Genomic DNA, 18634 nt, shown 5'->3' with positions numbered 1-18634 from the left:
TGCTCAGCTCTGGAAAGCGATACGTCTTTCCGTGATGCTAATGGTTTTAAACACCCCAAGACGGCGCAACGCATCTCCGGCAAACCTCGCTTAATGACGTTTCTGCACACGTGGACAGAGAGGGAAGTCATTGTTAAAAAGTCTTATTGAATCTGTTCGCGTGCACACAGGGAGTCGTGTTTCAAATCCAACTCTTATCTCCACAGATGACCACCTGAGGCGTTCGAGAGAGTCGGGATAACGTTCTCTACTGGGTTTCAAATGAGGATTAATGAAGAAATGCACCAATAAATCCTAAGTATTATTGTTTTGGGAAACAACAGAGAAACTGATGCTGATTGTGGCAATATTGAATCGTGGTTTGTCTTCAAGTGTACTCACTTGAGATTGGAATGGTTTTAATCATTTTAGTGAACTACAGTAGTCTACTCTTTTGATATTGACAAAGATCACAGTTCTAGCTTCACTTTTCCAAACCTAACCATATCCTGCCACAAGCAAAAGACAGGGTGGTTTAAATAATCACTTATTACGCCAATAGTTCAGACCAGACAGGGTCAATTACATGTAAGAGGACATTTAGTAGAATACTTTTACAGCATAAAGTGAGAACTTGACAAACCTGGTGCTCTCGGTCGTCAGTGCCGACACAGTCCCCTAGAAATATGTCCTCGTAGTTATAATACTGTACCACTAAACTTCAGTCCCATTCAACACATTCCAGCCAGTACAGTTCTATGATGGTTCTATGATAGTTAATACAATTCTATGACAGTTTAGCTTTAGATTTTTTAAAACAACTAACCTTAGGTTGAACGATTGTAGTTTTCTTTGAGTTTCAACTTAACCAGGTGCTATAAGGGTTTAAACATGATCATAAAATGTAATCATTCTGTGGTAACTTCAAGCTGATATTACTGCATGACTGGATATTAAAGTTGAGACCAAATCAAAGATGACGTCAGTGAACATTTTGCTCACATATGTTCATTATCTGCAGTTCTTTTGACTGATGTTAACAGAAGTTAATCAGCAATGTTTTCTCTATGCTGATGGAAAGTTAATTGTTAATTCTCTACTAAAATGTAATTACTGTTTCAAATTAGCTTCACAAAATGTTAATGTTTTAGGAGACAGAGCTGATGTGACTGATGTTCAGGTCCTTATTAGAGTTAGCATTCAGGCCCATTAAAGATCCCCTGTGTGTTAAACTCAAATCATTATGAGGTTTCTACATGTAGAAAGTCCAGTAGGATTTACTTTACAGTTCCTTTGCTTTCTACTACTGAACATCATCGATTCCCCTAAAACCAGAGGCTAAATCGAGAGGCAGCACGTTCCCACTCTGACAACATTGTGCGTTCTTGTCAGTCTCATGTCTTATGCTCTGATCAACACGTTAGTCTATTAAAACATCTGTACTCTGCAGACAACAGCGTTGGATAAGATGAAAGGCTCTCTGCTTTGATAGACAGACGACTAGAACCTACAGTGCGTTTGTCACCAGTGTTTTAGTTGAACATGAAAATGAAACGGGACTAATAAACCGTTCCATCGAAGGAACACAAACATAAACAGAATGTGCACCGCACTTAATTCTTGGACCTTAGTCTTGCAGCTGTATTTATTAATTATTAACTAAGTTAAATTGCCATCATCTTTAGAGGCTGACAGATGTTATGCAAAGTATATGGGGCAGCAGCTGCACCAGCAAATAAGAAATGGCACCACCACATTGCCTTTTAAAATAGCATAACTTTATAACATAGCTTGACTATTTATATAAACACAGGGACATTAATAAGAATAAACCCTTGAGTCAACATTAGCCGTCCAGAACTCGGAGTCTTCAAAGTGTTACAAGGCACGGAAGCTAATGTTTTGAATTATTTTCTCTTCAGAGACTGGCGCACAAAAAATTATCTTTGTCTGAAAATGCAAAAAAGAACCACTTAGCCCCGGTGTCCTATAGGTCTTATTAAGGTCTTAACTGGTGTGATACGTTGTAACATCCAGGTGGCCACTAAATAAAATCTATTATCAGGTGTTCACTCGTGAAGGAATTAAGCCGAGTTTGGTAAAGAACATTTTCACCCCAGAGTTTAATTAATATTACGGCGGTGGCAAAACAATAGCCCCGTTGCATTTGAAACGGTGACCCCGGGCGCCCTCATTTGGAGCACCGAGCATATCTCCATGCTGCACCCGTCTAATCTATGGCGTGTCAGCGTGACCAGGTGAAAAGCGGCGTTAATTCTATATTGGAGCCGGGCACGTGTTGAGAGCAGCGGAGACAGGTAGAGCTTGCCATGGGAGTCGGCGTGCGACCTGACAGCGATTGGCAGGCGGGGTGTTAATTGGGTAGGTGCGCCGGCCCGTTTGTGCTGGCCGTCCCATCGCAGAAGACATTGTACCTAGTTCTTGACTCCCAAGACAGGCTGCCGGGCTCCTCTTAGACATGCTCTGAATGTGGCCAATGAAATTATTTGTGTCCCAACAGCCGTGTGACATTCCCCAGACACAAAGACGGGGGTGGGGGTGGGGGGTGGGGGCAATGCATCACAAGGTAGCGTCTGCCTGAGCTCGAACCGACGTCGCGTTTGATGTCCGACGGACATCTCCAGGCGACGCGGCGTCAGATTGGCGCGTTGTGCTGGTGACAAGCAACACGGCTGACATCAAGCTTATCCCTGCGAAATCTTTGCATTGTCCTAAATGATTTTGTCAGCCATGTTTGGGAAGCTGACGAGGGGCGCTTTGAAACACGAGTCTGAGAAAATTGCCGGGACAAATGTTTGATTTTCAACTTTTCCTCGCACTACAGTCGTGTTTCTCGTCGCTGTCTGATGAGCAAACACGGTTGAAATGACAAACGCTTATGTTCTGTCACTGTCAATAGTCATAGACCATATTTGTTAATCGTGATTAATGTTGACTGATATTTCCGATGTTGCTGGGAAAATATGTATTCACATTACTAAAAGAAGCATTTGTTAAATTGAATGTAAGAGCTTACGATGGTAAATTTGAGGACGAGTTTGTTTCTGAATGAGCCTCCTAAATGAGCAAACATTTTACTGGACAACATAAAGTATATTGGATTGAGTTCAGCTTTGACTCAACAAATGGCCTTAAATTAGTGAACAAAAATCATTTTCCAACTCTGTCCGTCCTTGGAGAAGAGAAAGCTACTGCTCATGTTAAAAAATGGCAGCTGCAAAATAAAAAAAGGGAAAATTAACGTTTTCAATATCAGACAGTTGTACCTCTGCATTGCATTTTTGCTTCCTGGGTACAGATGCACCCTCGCACAATGCTCTGCAATATGAACTACAGATGTCTGCCGTTATTTGAATATGAATGTTATTTTAATACTGCAAAGAGTCCACACAACCCTCAATTTAACCTTAGCCATTGTGTTCGATGCAGACTAGCCTCTCTATTGTTAAAGATGCTGCATCTTATTTTTTTAATAAGCAAAAGGATTAAATTAAACCCTGTGCAATCCAAACGAAATGGGGATTTTTGGACGCAGTCACACAAAATGTGTCTGGAAAAGATAATTCCACTTAATGGAAGTATTTAAGGAAGTTGGCGGTTGTCTCCACTGAAACTTGGAATATATCATGTCTTTTCTTTTTCTTTGTGCCACCAGGATTTATCTTAAAGGATGAAACTCAGCATTAACACGAGTGTTTAGCATTTTATTTTGATATACGTAGCAAATACCCTAATAAAAATAAGAATAAACAATAATAAAGTAGCTGCGTGATCTCCTTTTCCTTTCCATTTGTTGACGCTACAGACTTCCCCGGCCTGAGGAAGGGGCTTGGTGCGAGCTGTCAGATTTGCTGGTGATATCTCAATTAAGCAAAATAGGAAAATCTATTGTTTGTGGGGGTGTGAGAGGGTATTTCCAAGCCGCAGGGTTTAAAATGGGAACAAGAATGTGTTCGGTCAGCTTGAACAGCACAGGAGGATTTGGGGAGGACTCCTCCTTTGTGACACATGCAGCATAGACATAATGAATTATATTATAATTACAAAGCGCAGTCTGTAGAAGTGGACAATATAGATATTTGGCCAGGGGGTGGAGTGTGCTGCTCCATAGAGACTGGGCCACTCCAGACTGCATTTCTATTCAGATCACTTTAACTTAGACAAATCTCAATACGAATGAATGGGGCTTTGTTCGAAAAATAAAAACATTTGAACAAGGACGCCTCATCTTCTCATATGCTGGGGCCACAGAGAGTTTTACACACGTCTGAAGGACACCGAGCTGATGAGATTGTACCCTTTTTTTTAAATTTTCCAAACATACTGAAGAACATTTCTATAAAAATGAGCCAAAATAATGTCATCCTCGTGCTCTAAATATTTGTGGGCTACAGCCGCACGTCGCACCAGAGAACGCTGGTGTGCGTGGACGGGCGCGCTGCGTGCGCTGACGCTGGCGGTGCTGTGTATTGAGGAGAGATTGGACAGAGCAGAGTGAGCCGGGAAGCCGAGGGAAGGGAAGCTGGCAGTGGCTGAGAAGATGAGGATTTGACGGCAAGGTGACAAAGAGTTCAAACAAAATGAGGCTTGTAGATTAGCAGCACTCCCCTCAGTGACAGGTGTCATCTCTTGGGGCAGTCTGTCACTCTGCCTGCTGCCACTCTTGATCTAATGCGAGGAGGGAGAGGAGGAGAGGCAGCAGCACTTGCACCTCACGAGGCCCGGCCTAGTCCGCTCTACCTGCCAGTAACAAGATTAGCTTAAACAAATCTTGGCGTATTTAGCTGCTGATTTTACTTTAACAATGTTGTCGTATCCAGAAACTTTAAATATAATGTTATTGTGAAATGACTATTTTATAACAGCTATATCTGCTGTTTCGTGGCCTCAGGCCTTTGGACGTCTTGATTCGTCTTTATATGTTAATTAAATTAGAAATTAAATCTAATAATAACGGTGCACATTGAAATCAATATTTAGCATACTGTTAATTACAGCTTTATTTTTATTGTGTACTCGAGACTCTAAATACTCAACAACACTACTTAACCAGACACGATGTGCGAAGACGAAAACACAGCAGTAAATATTTATAGAGAGAAAGACAGAGTGCTGTTGTTTCACGGCGTCGCTAACTTCTGGCCAGACCCTTAACAAGTCTGGGCTATTGCAGGGTATTAAGTAAAGCACGGAGGGAGCCAGCTCGCATCATCCTCGTGACATGCAGGCTGAGACCTGCTGCTCTCTGCCCAGGACTCCAGCCATCTGCTCCACAGATTGCACTGAAACCCACACAGCGAGCGCTGCTGCCTCCCCTCTGGGTGAGAGAGTCACCAGAGGGTCAACTAATTCTTCAGGACTTTCTCCCTTATACGTTGTGACTGCTCTTCCTCGTCCATATTGATTAGGCTGCCAAGGCTCCCAGCGAATAATCTCGTGATCTCGTGTGGCGGGTGACAAACCTACAGTATGTCTAATAGACTTCACACGGGCAGGGAGGAGGACAAAGAGAAAAGTACCAGAGCTATTGTGATGTTTGCTTTTGACAGATGAGCGATGCCCCCTATTGACTTTGTCAGGGAAGCTAGAAACAGGGCTAGAGAGAGTAAAGCCACAGAGCAACGGTTGCTGCAAATTGTGAAGACAAATAACCCAAATGCCAGAATTCTCAGTTACAGCCGTTACAGTGGAAAATGGCTTCCTGGGATATATGGACAAAAAAACCCTGAATGGCCAATGTACATTAGGTTGTTAAAATATTCAGTGCTCATGCTGGACAGAAGGTTATATGAGTATGTGGTGTCCTACCGAATGGAACATTCACTCTGAATACCAATCAGATTGTATAGAATCAGACGTACAATGAACATTAAGTGGAAGCTGTTTAAGATTTTGTCTCAAAATCGATATTAAAAAAGAAAAAGGCACAAAATAAAACCAGACAAAAGACGGTTCCCGGCCTCTTTAATTCCTCAACGTTCAATCTCAACGCAATTCATTCACGAAGCTGTTTAGCACACATGCAGCACGATGGCATATGTGCCCTGCGCACCGAGAGGCGAGTCATGTGCCTCGCGGTGCGTTTGTGGCCCCCGGACCGGCGTCCGCTGGGGGAGATGGACCACCCTGGGCACAGTTGTGCTGCGGTGAGTAATGAGGCAGGCTTTCCACCATGCTTGATAGAAGCTCCCATTAGCAGCCACGCTTCGGGGTATTCTCCGCGTGTGTTGTGGAATGGAAATGAGATCTGTTAGAAGCATGTATAATTTGTTGTCACATCAAAGTGACACTTATTAGCTTTATTTCCTTATCATTGTTACATCTACAGTACCTCTGGGTAAACGCTTCACTAGCTGCTATGTGCTGCTTTCCGATGTCCCTCTGCACAACTTTCTTCTGTATCAACTGGTTACAGAGACGTGCGTCCTCTGTTGACTGAATACTATGAACATTTTTAGATTTCCTGAATGTCTCCGTTAGCTCCTTAGAAGTTATTTGGGCGTCTATAAGTCTTCTGGGAGAGCAAACGTTGCATTTGTCAGTTTCCTCATTCCTCTGGGCGTCATTTCTGTTCACCAGCCACGTTTATAATCTCATTAGGAATATCATCCTGCATTATGATAAGAAGAAGCTTTTTGCTGCTATGCCGTTTTTTTAATTTAGTGTATTTTATCAGTTGTGACTTTCATATAGACACACGTTTGCTTATGCACACAGACACGCAAGGAAACAGCCCCCCCCCGCCACTAATCTCACAGCTATCCTGAAGTGGATTATTTTGAATTTATCCAACAGCCCCCTTCATATCTTTGTGACTTTGAATTGGGATATGGCTGTATGGACCGCGATCACAGCTGAATTATTTTCCCAACTCCAGCAGAGAACTGGGCATAGAAGGGCTATATTGCATCTACAGATGTGCAGCATTATAACTCATGAGTGGCACCTCATTTCACACAGCCTAATGGCTTGACACCGAGAGCACACTGGGGATCCAGGCAGGGAAGCTTCCCTTCCGTTTTTGTGGTCTAAGTTTTATGAGATACAAGGATTAGGGTTGATTGAAAGTCAAAGTGAGTTGCTGCAGCACGCGCGCGGTTTCACATTAAACTTTCCTCATTGATGACTTAATTCTATTAATGATACACAGGCGGCCCATGTTATACGGCTTTGATTTATGTTTTTGCAAATTCTGCAAGCTCAATTTGCCGCGCTGAATAAAAACCTGACAAGTCAAAGATAAGTTCAGATGTGGGTCGTCCTACATCCCCCTCCGCGCGAAAATAAAGAATCGCCCCAGACTGCAGCAGCCTTGTGATATTTAACTGATTCAGATAGAGAGAAGCAGACACCGAGGCACAGCCTGCTCTTCACTGAACTTATCTTGCTCGCCCGCATGTGACAGACAGTGTAGCCCTCCAGCTTAGTTGTCATACACCGGCGACCAGTCAGAGCTCGTCAGGTTGCATGATTGTATAATTGTGTTGTGACACCTTGAACCCGCCGGTGGTACATAACCATGTTAATTTTCTGATAGCACACCGTGGGCCATTAGAATCAGACTTATGATGGGTGTAATTTGCGCCACCAACGGCAGAGTGAAAGGAGCGGGTCATAAGCAGGATAAATACAAATTAAAATTGATGCAGGTCTCATTTCTGCTTGACCACTTTGTGTTGGGAGCCTGCACAGAGCTGGGAATGGTGCACTTGCCATTTGTGCCATTTGGTCTTTCATTTCAATTCAGGGCCTAAAGGCAAAAAAAAAAAAAAAGTACCGGTCCAAAGTGTGCTGCGGTGTCACAGGCTTGATAATAAAACGCGGGAGGCTGGAAATTCAGCTTTTAGAGTTCACAAACACGAGTTGTGCTTCTGTGAAGATGTTTCTCATATAAAGTTTCTAACCTCAAATTTAATGTCAATGCTTTGCCCCAAAAATAAAAATAAATATTACTAAGAGGAAGACAGAAAATAAGAGTTCAGCGGTGAGGTGTAGATCTGACATTTCTTCTACAGAAGCAGGATGATTGGGCATTAGAGACTTTGAATGAAAGGCTGGTGATTTGTGTACGAACGGTGTATGACTGACAGCTTCATTTTGATTTTTGCATCAACTGTTTGTTGCAGCCTCCGAGTGGATCCGTGCACAAGTCTGTACATGTGTCAGTGTGTGTGTGTGTGTGTGTGTGTGTGTGTGTGTGTGTGTGTGTGTGTTTGGGTCCAGCAGAGCCAAAGAGGCATCCTCCTGAACTCCTGTCACTGCTTCTCTAACTGGGAGTTCAAGAGCTCTTCATTACAGCCTCTGCGCATCCGAGGGAAAGCGAAACAATGCTTAGAGCCCAGTGCACATAACCTTTCCATTCAATCAGCAGTTCAAACTGTCTCCCACTACTGCAAATCATTCTGTTTCTAGCTAGTCAAGTGCACCGCTGAGTCAAAAAGCCTCCTTTCAAAATGGATAAAAATATATTTCACTGTACTGAGCGACAGGCAGGAACCTAAATGATAATTTCAGACAAAAGTAGACTCTTATGTGATGGGAGGCAATGCCTAAAAATAGTAATCACCCGAGTTTAACCAGCATCTGTGCATTGCCCACTACTTTGTACCAAATGTGTATATTTAAGAGAATAAGTGGTAAAACTCGCCTGGCAGCACAGCGCCGACGTCACACAAAGGCTCGTCAGTAATGTTTTATACAAATCCACTGATATAATAATTATACTATCCCCAGTCTTTAGTGGAGGTTGATTGTTCTTGCTGTGAGCTAACACACTTAATTGTAGTATGCAAATGAGAGCAATTACAAAGCTTTTAGGTGAAGAGATGACAGCTGAGGTTGGTTTTATTGGAGGCCTCACCCAAACGGTTGTCATGGAAACCACATAGAATAACGCAACTGTCAAACGGCTATAATCTCATGATATGTCCAGAAATTGCCTCTTTTACTACTACTTTGTGTCTGATGAACAGATCCATATGAAGCGGGGATTCTTTGATTACTGAACAAATTGTCAATTTGTGAAAGGAGAATTTTTGTTTGGAGGAAAAGAAATGCCGGAATGGGTTCATCTTTCAAAACCAAAGAATATGAAAAAATGCTCATACGCTGAGACTGAAATGCTTTTAGCTGGATGTAGTATTAACAATTAGTTAAAAAAAAAAAACTTTACGCCCATAAGTTAAAAGTTGCTGATATATGTAACAATTGTATTTATAGCCCAACAAAAAGACTTTTATACCAACTAGATCAGTCAAAGGTTGAACGCCTCTTATTTACTTGAGTCCTTGTTGTCAGTGTCACCTTTTCACACAGCTGATCACAGGACAGTCTTAATAATGGGACTGTTACTTGACCCAGTTTGCAACACGATTACTACTTTTCAAATTAAAGGACATTTTCTTTGTTTGCAATGCATTATGTTGGTAATATCTGAACATCTAAGAAAAAAAGCAAAATTTTAACAATACACTTTTTTTTAATCAGTATTTCTCTGCCCCGTGTTTGTTTATCCCAAATTATGGAAAATGACAATCACTGCTGGCACACCAGGCATAAAGTTTACAGCTAAATCTGATTACATTTTCCATAATAATCTACAGTATATTACAATTATTCTTGTGTGGACTTTCATGAATTAAACATGAGTTGTGTCTGAGAATGAGATGTTATAGAGGTAAATGACAAGAGGCAGCCTGTAATTGAGGTGGTGGCAACACAGGCCTGCTGAACTAATCCCTGACTCGGTCATGTGACGGGCTGTTCACCAATGGTGCCAGTTCTTTTCACCACAAAGTGAGGGCAGCTGGGAAAATTGATTTCTCATCTGAGCTGTATTTGATAGCTTTTGAAATCAAAAATTGAAATTAACTAACCTATGGCCCATCATTACAAAAGAGTAAATTAAACAGTGCAACAGCGGTTCCTCCGAGCTCTGGAAGCCTGTGAAGAAGACAAATTTGAAGATGCGAGTTCCCCTCGGCTCGTGATTCTCTCCTTTGCCTCTGTCCAGCAAGTAACGTCAAAAACTTGGAATAAAATGCTGTCTTCTCCTTTGACGCCAGCCAGTGAGAACTTTGAATGTTTTCAACAACAAATATTATTTATTAATACATTTTACTTTATTTGCTTGATCTGAATTAAGATAATGCTTTAATTTTTATAAGAGGTATTTGTGCAGTTTATATTGTGCGGCCAGTGTTAATTTATTTTACTGCAAAGGTAATAATTTGGTATTTGTTATTTAAATACAGCAAAAATCACAATTAAAAAATCTGTTTAAATAATTATTAGAGAAAATATATTGGTTCGTATAATATATTATATTATATATTATTTTTTTAAATTTAGTTGTAATTGTCCTCTTTAAATACAATTCTTTGAATGAAAGCTTAATTTCCCCCTAGAATCGCTGTGACTGCATTAATGGAGTGACAAATATTCAAACGCTGCACAGCCGTCTGAGCATCTAGGAGAGAAATCCCTTTGTGAGGGAGTGAAAGTGGCCGAGATGTGAAGCGAAACAAGTTAGCCGCTTGCGCTGACAAACGACACGCCGAAACAGATGTTCCTGCAGGTGGACATGAAGATCAATAGGCGGCGGAGAGCAGCTAGATAGTTACCTGAGCTGCTGCAACTTGTAGCAGATGTTAAACAGACTGATGCCCTGGAAGGCTGATCAATGGACAGGAGGCAGATGGAGGAGAACATGGAGGAGTGCTGGGAGGCGCTGTTAGCAGAGAGAAACATAAAATATAATGGGAGTCACATTTGATATGCAGATGGGTGTCTGTCCGCAACGTTAACCCGTCGACACGGAAATAATAGGCTTCAACTTTTGGGGAAACTTCAGCTTGAGGGGAAACTCCACTCCCGTCCCCGCCGGCGTCTGCGCATTGCTAATTACCAGAGAATTTACCTACGTCGAAGTCAGGATCGCGTGAAGCTGATTATTTTGTCCCGTATCATAATTCTAAACAGGTAGGTTAGGGCAAAGCAATGACCATTATCGGTTGGGAGAAACAAGAGATTCAGCAGTTTTCCTGGGCTCCAAACTTGGCTAATTAGCAGTGGTAAGAGGTAGTGTCAGGCTGTGATCTAACAGACTCTCACCTTTACCTCCCATTAGTGAATTAAATACACACCCAAACTCCCAAAGCATCTCCTGGCCATCGCTGCCGGCTGCATCCACTGCATCCTGAAGGAGTCAAAAAGCTACTAGTCAGGTAGTAGCGGCAAACATTCCTGCAATTTCACAAACAAACCAAAAGCCAAGATGTGTAATTAGACACAGCCTGAACACATCAACGGTATTTACTGCAGTGTTGGTGAAGTAAAACACCATCGTGTCCTTATTAGACGATGGGAAAGTCAGAGCAGACTGACAGTTAGTCACTTTCCCAGGTCCTTCCCCTCCTGCACCAGAACATGAAGACCCATAGAAACACACACTTACTGTACACACACACACACACACACACACACGCTCTGGCGCACACACTCAAAGATCCTCTGACATCAAGTGTCCCAGTGGCCTCGCTGTCCGAGAAGCAACTTGAACCAGGCGATAACCTGATAGACTTTATCTTGTCTTCCCTGAGTCTCAGTGAAGCCTGAAGACGACGCCTCAACTGCACAGCATCCCCCCAGAGTCCTAACCTTCCCCTCATCTCTCCTCGTCGCCATCAGCGCCTGAGAGCTGTCAGCGTCCTGTTGCTTATTGATGTTTCTGCATGTTTTATGTCTTTCTGAGATATGACGGCCCTGACACGGTGCTGATTTCAATCAGCTCGCCGCATACCACAGAGAGTGACAGCTGGGGAAAGTAAGACGGACAAAAAAAAAAAAAAAAAAAAAAAGAATCGGTGGGGATGTCATTGGCTCAGATCAGCTTCGGCCTTGTCTCTGACCGGGGATTCTCCTCCCTTCTAATGAAAATGTTTCATTCACATCTCACATCTCATGCCTCCCTGGCTGATGAATTCAACAGAAGAAGAAGAAAAAAAGAGAAACGAATAGTGAGGGGAAAGAAATTCAGCTTTTGTCAGATTCGGGAGGCAAGAAGAGAGGATGACCCCTGAGCCAAAGGTTCTGACACTGCATCAATCCCTTTAGGGGTGAGGCCTGCTGGACCAGCTCTGGCTGAAGATTACTTCAGCACATCTGAGGGATGGCTGCTCTATCTATTTCACACATTCTAAGCAGAGAAGAGCCTTGTATGCTTTGGATCCTGAGCTGCCCAGTAAATTAGGTCTGAGATCCTTCCATGGAATGAGGGGACCTATCCAAGGCAATTCAGCTCGCAACCATTGACACAGAGCTTACCAAATCCCTGAAAAAAGGGAAGATACATCTCGTCCCTCCTTCTCTTTATGGTTCCAACTAGAATGTACCGTGGGTAATCCAAATAAGGCTCTTTACTTGCAAATTCAAGTATAGGCACGCATGTACGATAAGTCGCTCCCACGCAGCTTTCTCACATACTTGTTATTGACAAATACATCTCAGCTCTCTGCACCTTTTCAAGTAAAACGTTTGACATATTAGTCAGAGCGATGCTGAAAAATTATTCCATTTATTTATTTTTTTGGGAGGGGCATCTGACCTGAATGCTACGTGAAAAATAAAAAACATTTCTTATTGTTACCAGAGCCTTTTCTCTGAAGGTAGATCTTAGTATGTGCTTAATACTGATATTTTACTTTTTATCAGTGTTTTCCTTCTTTCTATTTCCTACACTTTATCTCCAACAATAATTTAATCTAAACCCGACTTTAAAGCAGAAATAAAAATCTCCAGCATCTTATAGTCTTTTCATACTTTGTCTGAATCTGATAAAGAGCAATTTATTCACTTCTGTTTTCGCTGCGAGATATAAAATTAATAGTTCTAGTTGGGGTACTTGCTTTGAGCATGCAGTCATATTTCACTTTCAGCTTTTTTTTTATAGAACACAATTACTGCAGCCATAATGAGATTCAAAACAAAGACTAAATTAGCTGTCATCAAATTATTTCAATTTCCTTCCCCTAATAGAAGATTGTGACAGGTGTCATAGTTGGCAATATGTTTGGCTTCGCAACATGTTATAATGGATAATTGATCCATCAAAAAACATCAAGCCATGGCAATAACTGGCTCGAGACTAACGCACTGAACATGCAGAAAATCGAATTTAACCCCATGTTGACTAGACACTCCCTTGCTCTGTCGATCAAGCATGTCTCTCCTTGACAGCTCTGTTCGCATGTTGTTAAATAATCTAAAGGGAGAAAAAGAAACATGAAAGAAAAAGCAGTCTCAGAGGAACTGTCACACAGAAAGGAAAATGCCATGGGGGGCGAGGAATGCCTTCAGTCGCACAGCTTTTCACATTTTAATTTCAGTCTGCGGGACTGACTCATGGTAGCGCCTGAGTGAGTGGGTCCTGGGAGTCAGGGCTCGCGCTGACCCCTGAGCATAGACAAGCCCAGAGAGATGTCAGCTGAGCGCTCCTGAGGATCACCAGGCTGCCAAGCGCTTTGAAAGCTGCTGCCAATTCAGCCTAAGTTTCAGCTGAATGGTCGCCACAGAGAAGGGGAGCGACAGCAATAAAAACAGGTTGCAAAAGGAAGAGAATTTGCTTTCAAAATGTATTTGGCCTTTGACCTTGCATCCAACCCTGTGGCCTCTGTCTTTGAAGCTGAGCATATTTTTTGAGAGACTCTGAAAGAGGGGAGGGTTTTGGGGGTGGACTTGGGGCCTGTCAGTATAAATATATTAATAATCTGACAGCTTCATCTGCTTTTGAAGGGTAGACTTGACAGCTTCACAATGGCCTGCGCTGTAGTCCTCCTCGTACACGTCTAGCTTTCCTGTCTGAACAACACAGAGAGTTTATTAAGACATCACACTCCTGTGAAGTATTGATTTTACACCAGTCTCTGTCACTTACTGTATTAGCCCAAGCAGGAGCTCCAAAATAAACTCTGACAGCCGCATGTAACCTGCTGAATACGTCGGCAGCGACTGCTCAGTTCAGGTAAATTAGCTTTTTATTTCGTCGGAAGTCTTTAATCTGATCACCTGACCGAGCTCGACGATCAAACATGAATGCACAAACGCTTCGCTTTAAATCTGTGTGTGTGTGTGTTGAAAATTCAGAGTTGTTGACGGCGACGAGTGAGGGAGAAATGAATCGCAGCCTTTACTGTTGCAATTAAGTTTTAGCAGTTCCGAGAAACGAGGAAACGCCGTCTTGAACAAAAGAGGGGGATGTGCATCTGCCTGTGGAAATGCGCCCCCGCCTCTCAGACAGTGGGTCTGTCCATGGAGAGACAGAGGGAGAGAGAGGGGTCAGGGAGAGCACAGGTAATTGAGGTGTCCCCTCCCCTCCTTTTTTTTTTTTTTAACAGGGTTTCTCACCCCATTCTTTCACCCCCCACCCTATCCACACAGCGGGCACAATTACGCTCCCCATCACCCCGCCAGCTGGCCCCCGTGATCCCACACTTCTTACTAAATGCGACTCCATCGGCCCTTTCCCTCTTAACCTCTCAGCACCCGCTCCGGGGGAATGGTGCGGCTGCACACAAAACTGGAAAAAGAACTCAGACAGTTCCACTAGTTTTAACCACGGGGAAAAAAAAGCAGGTTATACATTAAGAATTAAGTCGGGCAGGGGGAACGCCGCAGTGTGTGAGTCCACGAACTGGAACTGCAAGTGATTTTAACAAATGGAATGTTCTGTGGATTAGTCATAGTAAAATATTGTTATACCGACCAACAGGACTTTGCTACTATTGCGATAATTTGACTCTATAGTTTGCTATGGTTTAAAAATCTATTTGGTGATCTTCCCTTAATAAAACCTGTCTAGCATCTACTATACGATGCACTAAAATGTAACTGTAACAGACATCATCAGCGACTTGAAATAGATTTCACCACCTGAGTGTCATTCTGATCACATTTCTCCAACACGCTCCAAGTGTCTCCTGATAGACAGTGTTTTCACTCCATCCCCTCACATTAATGAGTGGGAAGGCTCTCCTGTGCGTTATTACCTGAAATAATACCATATGGTAAAATGTAAACAACATCTGCATATTCATGTCATAACTTCATCTGTTTAATTAGTTCCAGCAAAGCAGTTTACCCTCTGAGGCCCTCGCTGTCAGAGCAGTGACGGTGGAGCCGTGCCCTGCTGTCGGTTCCTGACAGTCCTCCATTGTTCAGCTGATGCTCGGGCCCTGTCTGTTTAATGCCAGGTGCATCTTTACAGGCCACGGATCAGGTGAAGTGAGGTAGGGCGCTCCTTCACACAATAATACCCAACCTGACACGTCCCTCTTTAGCAAATAGACCTACCAATTATTTGAGGACGCTCTGTAATATGTAAACACAGCTTGGTTAAAAGCAAAACTTTCCCCACATGACACCATGCGTCAGCCACTTCATCGTAAAGCCCTCGATACAGATAGGTGGTGGAGTGGCTGGGTGTTCATTCTCCACTAGATCACTGTCAGAACGCCGCGCGCGCGCACGCACGCACGCACGCACACAAACAACTTGCAGTGAACTGTGTATTTTTTTTATTTGGCTTTTTGGCTTTAGAAGTAAAATATTACACTACTACATTTATTCAACTGACTTTTGCTCAGAAATACAAGTCAGACATACAAAAATAGGTCGTTAATGTGCAGCGCAGTCTTATCCGACAATAAATGTAAATAAATTCTAACAAAATATGTCTTGACTTATTTATTTATTTCAGGACACCTGCAGTGAAACAGCCGAAGAAAACATAAAGGAAAAGGAAAATACAATGCGACGCAGCGCGAGGAGATCGAGTGGGCATTCTCTAATTAAATTCTCCTTCATCAGACGCTCGTTTGTGCACAAGCATTAATACTTTTGACCCCATGTAGCCTCGACGCTAACATGCCTGAGGAAGGAAAAAGAGGAGGGAAATGAAAGAGAAAAACATGAAGGAATATCTTATTAGGGGAGTCAGGCATGTTTTGGCCCTCGTTTCTTGATGGCTGCTCTTGGTGTCGCGACCTACTGGCGTCTAGCTAATACGACAGTGTACGCCTCGCCATTGTTCCCAATCAATAACTAATTATCAAAGTACTGGCTCCGACTGGTATTGTCCTCTTTGCTTGGAGCCCCTTGTTGTGGACTGAAAGACAGGACGGGGGAAGAAAGGGGAAAGGAGGGTGGCTTTTGGCTGCGCGGTGATGCTGCCGCCACAACATCCTCGCAAGCCTTTCAACATACACTGTGCCGTCAGTTTGAATTACCGTCCCCTACTAATTGATATGAATTAGAACAGAAGAATTATTGTTGCTGTTGAATGTCATAACGATATCCTCAAAGTAATCATGGGAGACAAAAAGAGAACAGCACAAAACACACAAGCAGACCCAGTAAGAAAGGACAAATTAAGCCGACTCCTGCTAGAGACTTTGCAAACGAGGCTCCAGACAATGGGCGCCGAAAATTAGACTGCTACCAATCTGTATGTTTCATTATTTCAATCTTGTTTGCAAGTATGAACCACGATTTTAACGAAACAGAAAGCACTCACTCCTGTTAGCAGACAGCACGAAGCTGCATCACTCGTGAGCCGTATCTTGGCCATCAACAGGTTCAAATGAAGCAGTCTAATCACTGATACAATGTCCTTTTATCACCTTGTCATTGCTAGTTGTTTTTTACAAATGAGCCGACAGAAATAGAGGAACCCAGTAATTCACAGTCGGCAACACAGGGTGGATTGTGTGCTGGTGCCTGCCTGTCTCTGCGCTTCCTAATGGAGCGGCGAGTCCTGTCATTCCACGTGGCAGCACAGTTCACTTCTCCTCGCTCCTGCCGGTGCCACTGGCACCAGGACTCGGGGCCGAGGCCCCCGGGAGCCCGGGGGGTGGAGGGTGCCCCGGTGGCAGGCAGAGGTCAGCCTAGTAGGAGTGCTGCCCTCAGGACGGCCAGTCTAATCCCACAGCAAGAGCGCGGCAGCTGGAGTGGCCGATCCGTTCAGCCTGTGTAATGATATCACTTGCACTGGATCTGATGTCTGACCTCATTACCAGAGTTTAATTGCGTTGCTAACAGAGTTTCGGTTCTTTTCTCTGGCCTCTTTTTGTTTTTGACAGCTCTCCAAAAGAATTTCTGTGTTGCTTACAAACTAAATTAACATCCTATACTTTTTGTCCTGAGGTGTATACTGTATAAGTATAATATAACCCAAGTGGGGGCTAAGCAGGTAAAATGTGACTTTCTATATATTTCTATTAAAAACAAATATAAATGTAAAAAAAGGTAAAATTTTAAATGATTTTGGCAGTTTCATAATATTTAAAATTATTATTAAGTTAATTGAATAAGCTTCTAGGTTAACACAGAAAAGATGAAACACAGGTTTCTAGAAGAAAGACGTGATTATTGACAGGAGGATTATTAGAAATAGAGAGGAGCACATTAAATCCGCAGTTCATTAACACCTTTTAAATATACCTGGTTGTTCTCACATTGTGTTTATTACACACGAGTGTGAAAAACTTTCATATGTAAATGACGACGCTGTTGGTCACACTTTTAATTAGGTAATGATAATGTTTTTTTAATTCACTGCACAATTATAAGCAATGAGTTAAAGAGGATGATTTTACCTTTAGATTTCTATATGGATGTTTTCACTCAGATGATTCATGTAATGCTGCATGTTTTAAAAGGTTCACTCTTTATTTCTCTGAGGATTTTTCTCCCTATTTGTATAGGTTGTTTTGATGCTTTGAATTCAGAAAACCTGCCTCCCCCACCCCAACCTGTTGTGAGCCACGTGACCTGAAGGCCAGCTGTAACCTGCCCTGCACCATGAAGGGAATAACCGGCTTTCATGCCATGATACCACATGAAATATGAATAATGAAAATAGACAGAGTTGTGGTGTAAATAGGAGACGTGGCTGGGGCTTTGAGCTGCAGATAGCAGCGCTGTTGCCTCGCTATTACCAGCCTTCTACCTCCCACGCAGCTCAAGGGGTAGTGTCATCTTGGTTTCCTACTTGGTGCCCGAGCTCCAGCTCTCCGTAACCTGCCCAGCCCTAGGAAGCTACCACTGGGTCGCGGGGTACAGGCCACCACTGTTAATGGGGGAGCTCTTTGAAAACATCACAACACAAGTAAACAGGGCACTCCATTGTGTATTAAGCGAAGTGAAACCTTGAGTGAAAGTAACATGTGGGTAAAGGTTACAGGCAGAAGGTGTCTTAGTGTGTGTGCAAACAGCGGTGTGTGTACAGGTGCTGTGAAAGCGACGCTGTGCCGTATTGAAAATGCCTCATTACTACCCTTCCCGTTTTCTTGGGCTCATATAGTGTAGCAATGTGCCCTTGAAAACAGACCCCAATTAATTCTTTGCATTGTGCATGTGGATAGATTTTCCAATATTCTCATCATGAAAGAGCAATTATAATTCCATGATTCATATGCACACTCCATTTGAAGCAGCTATCCTTGCCTATTGTCAGTTGTCAGAGTAGAGGATAAACCATGAAAAGGCCTAATCCTGCTACGGGCAGCAGGCTTTAATGAGCAGCCGGTCTCAGGCAGAGCCATGTGATAGCCTAGCTGGGGCCAGACTAGTGCAACGC

At 43.0% G+C, this 18634-nt stretch overlaps 1 long non-coding RNA gene across 6 annotated transcripts in view; it reads right to left on the bottom strand.

Annotated features, from left to right (window-relative positions):
- LOC114857254 (uncharacterized) overlaps window positions 1–18634 on the bottom strand; it is a 121830-nt gene that overhangs the window by 25293 nt on the left and 77903 nt on the right. For 3 of the 6 annotated variants that reach the window (XR_005897818.2, XR_008694969.1, XR_005897819.2), the window contains 2 exons: window positions 11145–11244; window positions 10623–10729 (listed from right to left, as the gene is read on the bottom strand). The exons of 1 other annotated variant lie outside the window; for it this stretch is intronic. This is a non-coding gene — a long non-coding RNA (uncharacterized LOC114857254). The remainder of the gene's footprint in view (window positions 1–10622; window positions 10730–11144; window positions 11245–18634) is intronic. 2 more of the 6 variants (XR_005897820.2, XR_005897821.2) reach the window with 1 other exon arrangement.

Source organism: Betta splendens, chromosome 6, assembly GCF_900634795.4.
Source record: "Betta splendens chromosome 6, fBetSpl5.4, whole genome shotgun sequence".
Taxonomy (NCBI): Eukaryota; Metazoa; Chordata; class Actinopteri; order Anabantiformes; family Osphronemidae; genus Betta; species Betta splendens.
The sequence above is the reverse complement of the archived record's forward strand: the minus strand, read 5'-3'. Positions and strand labels throughout refer to the sequence as shown.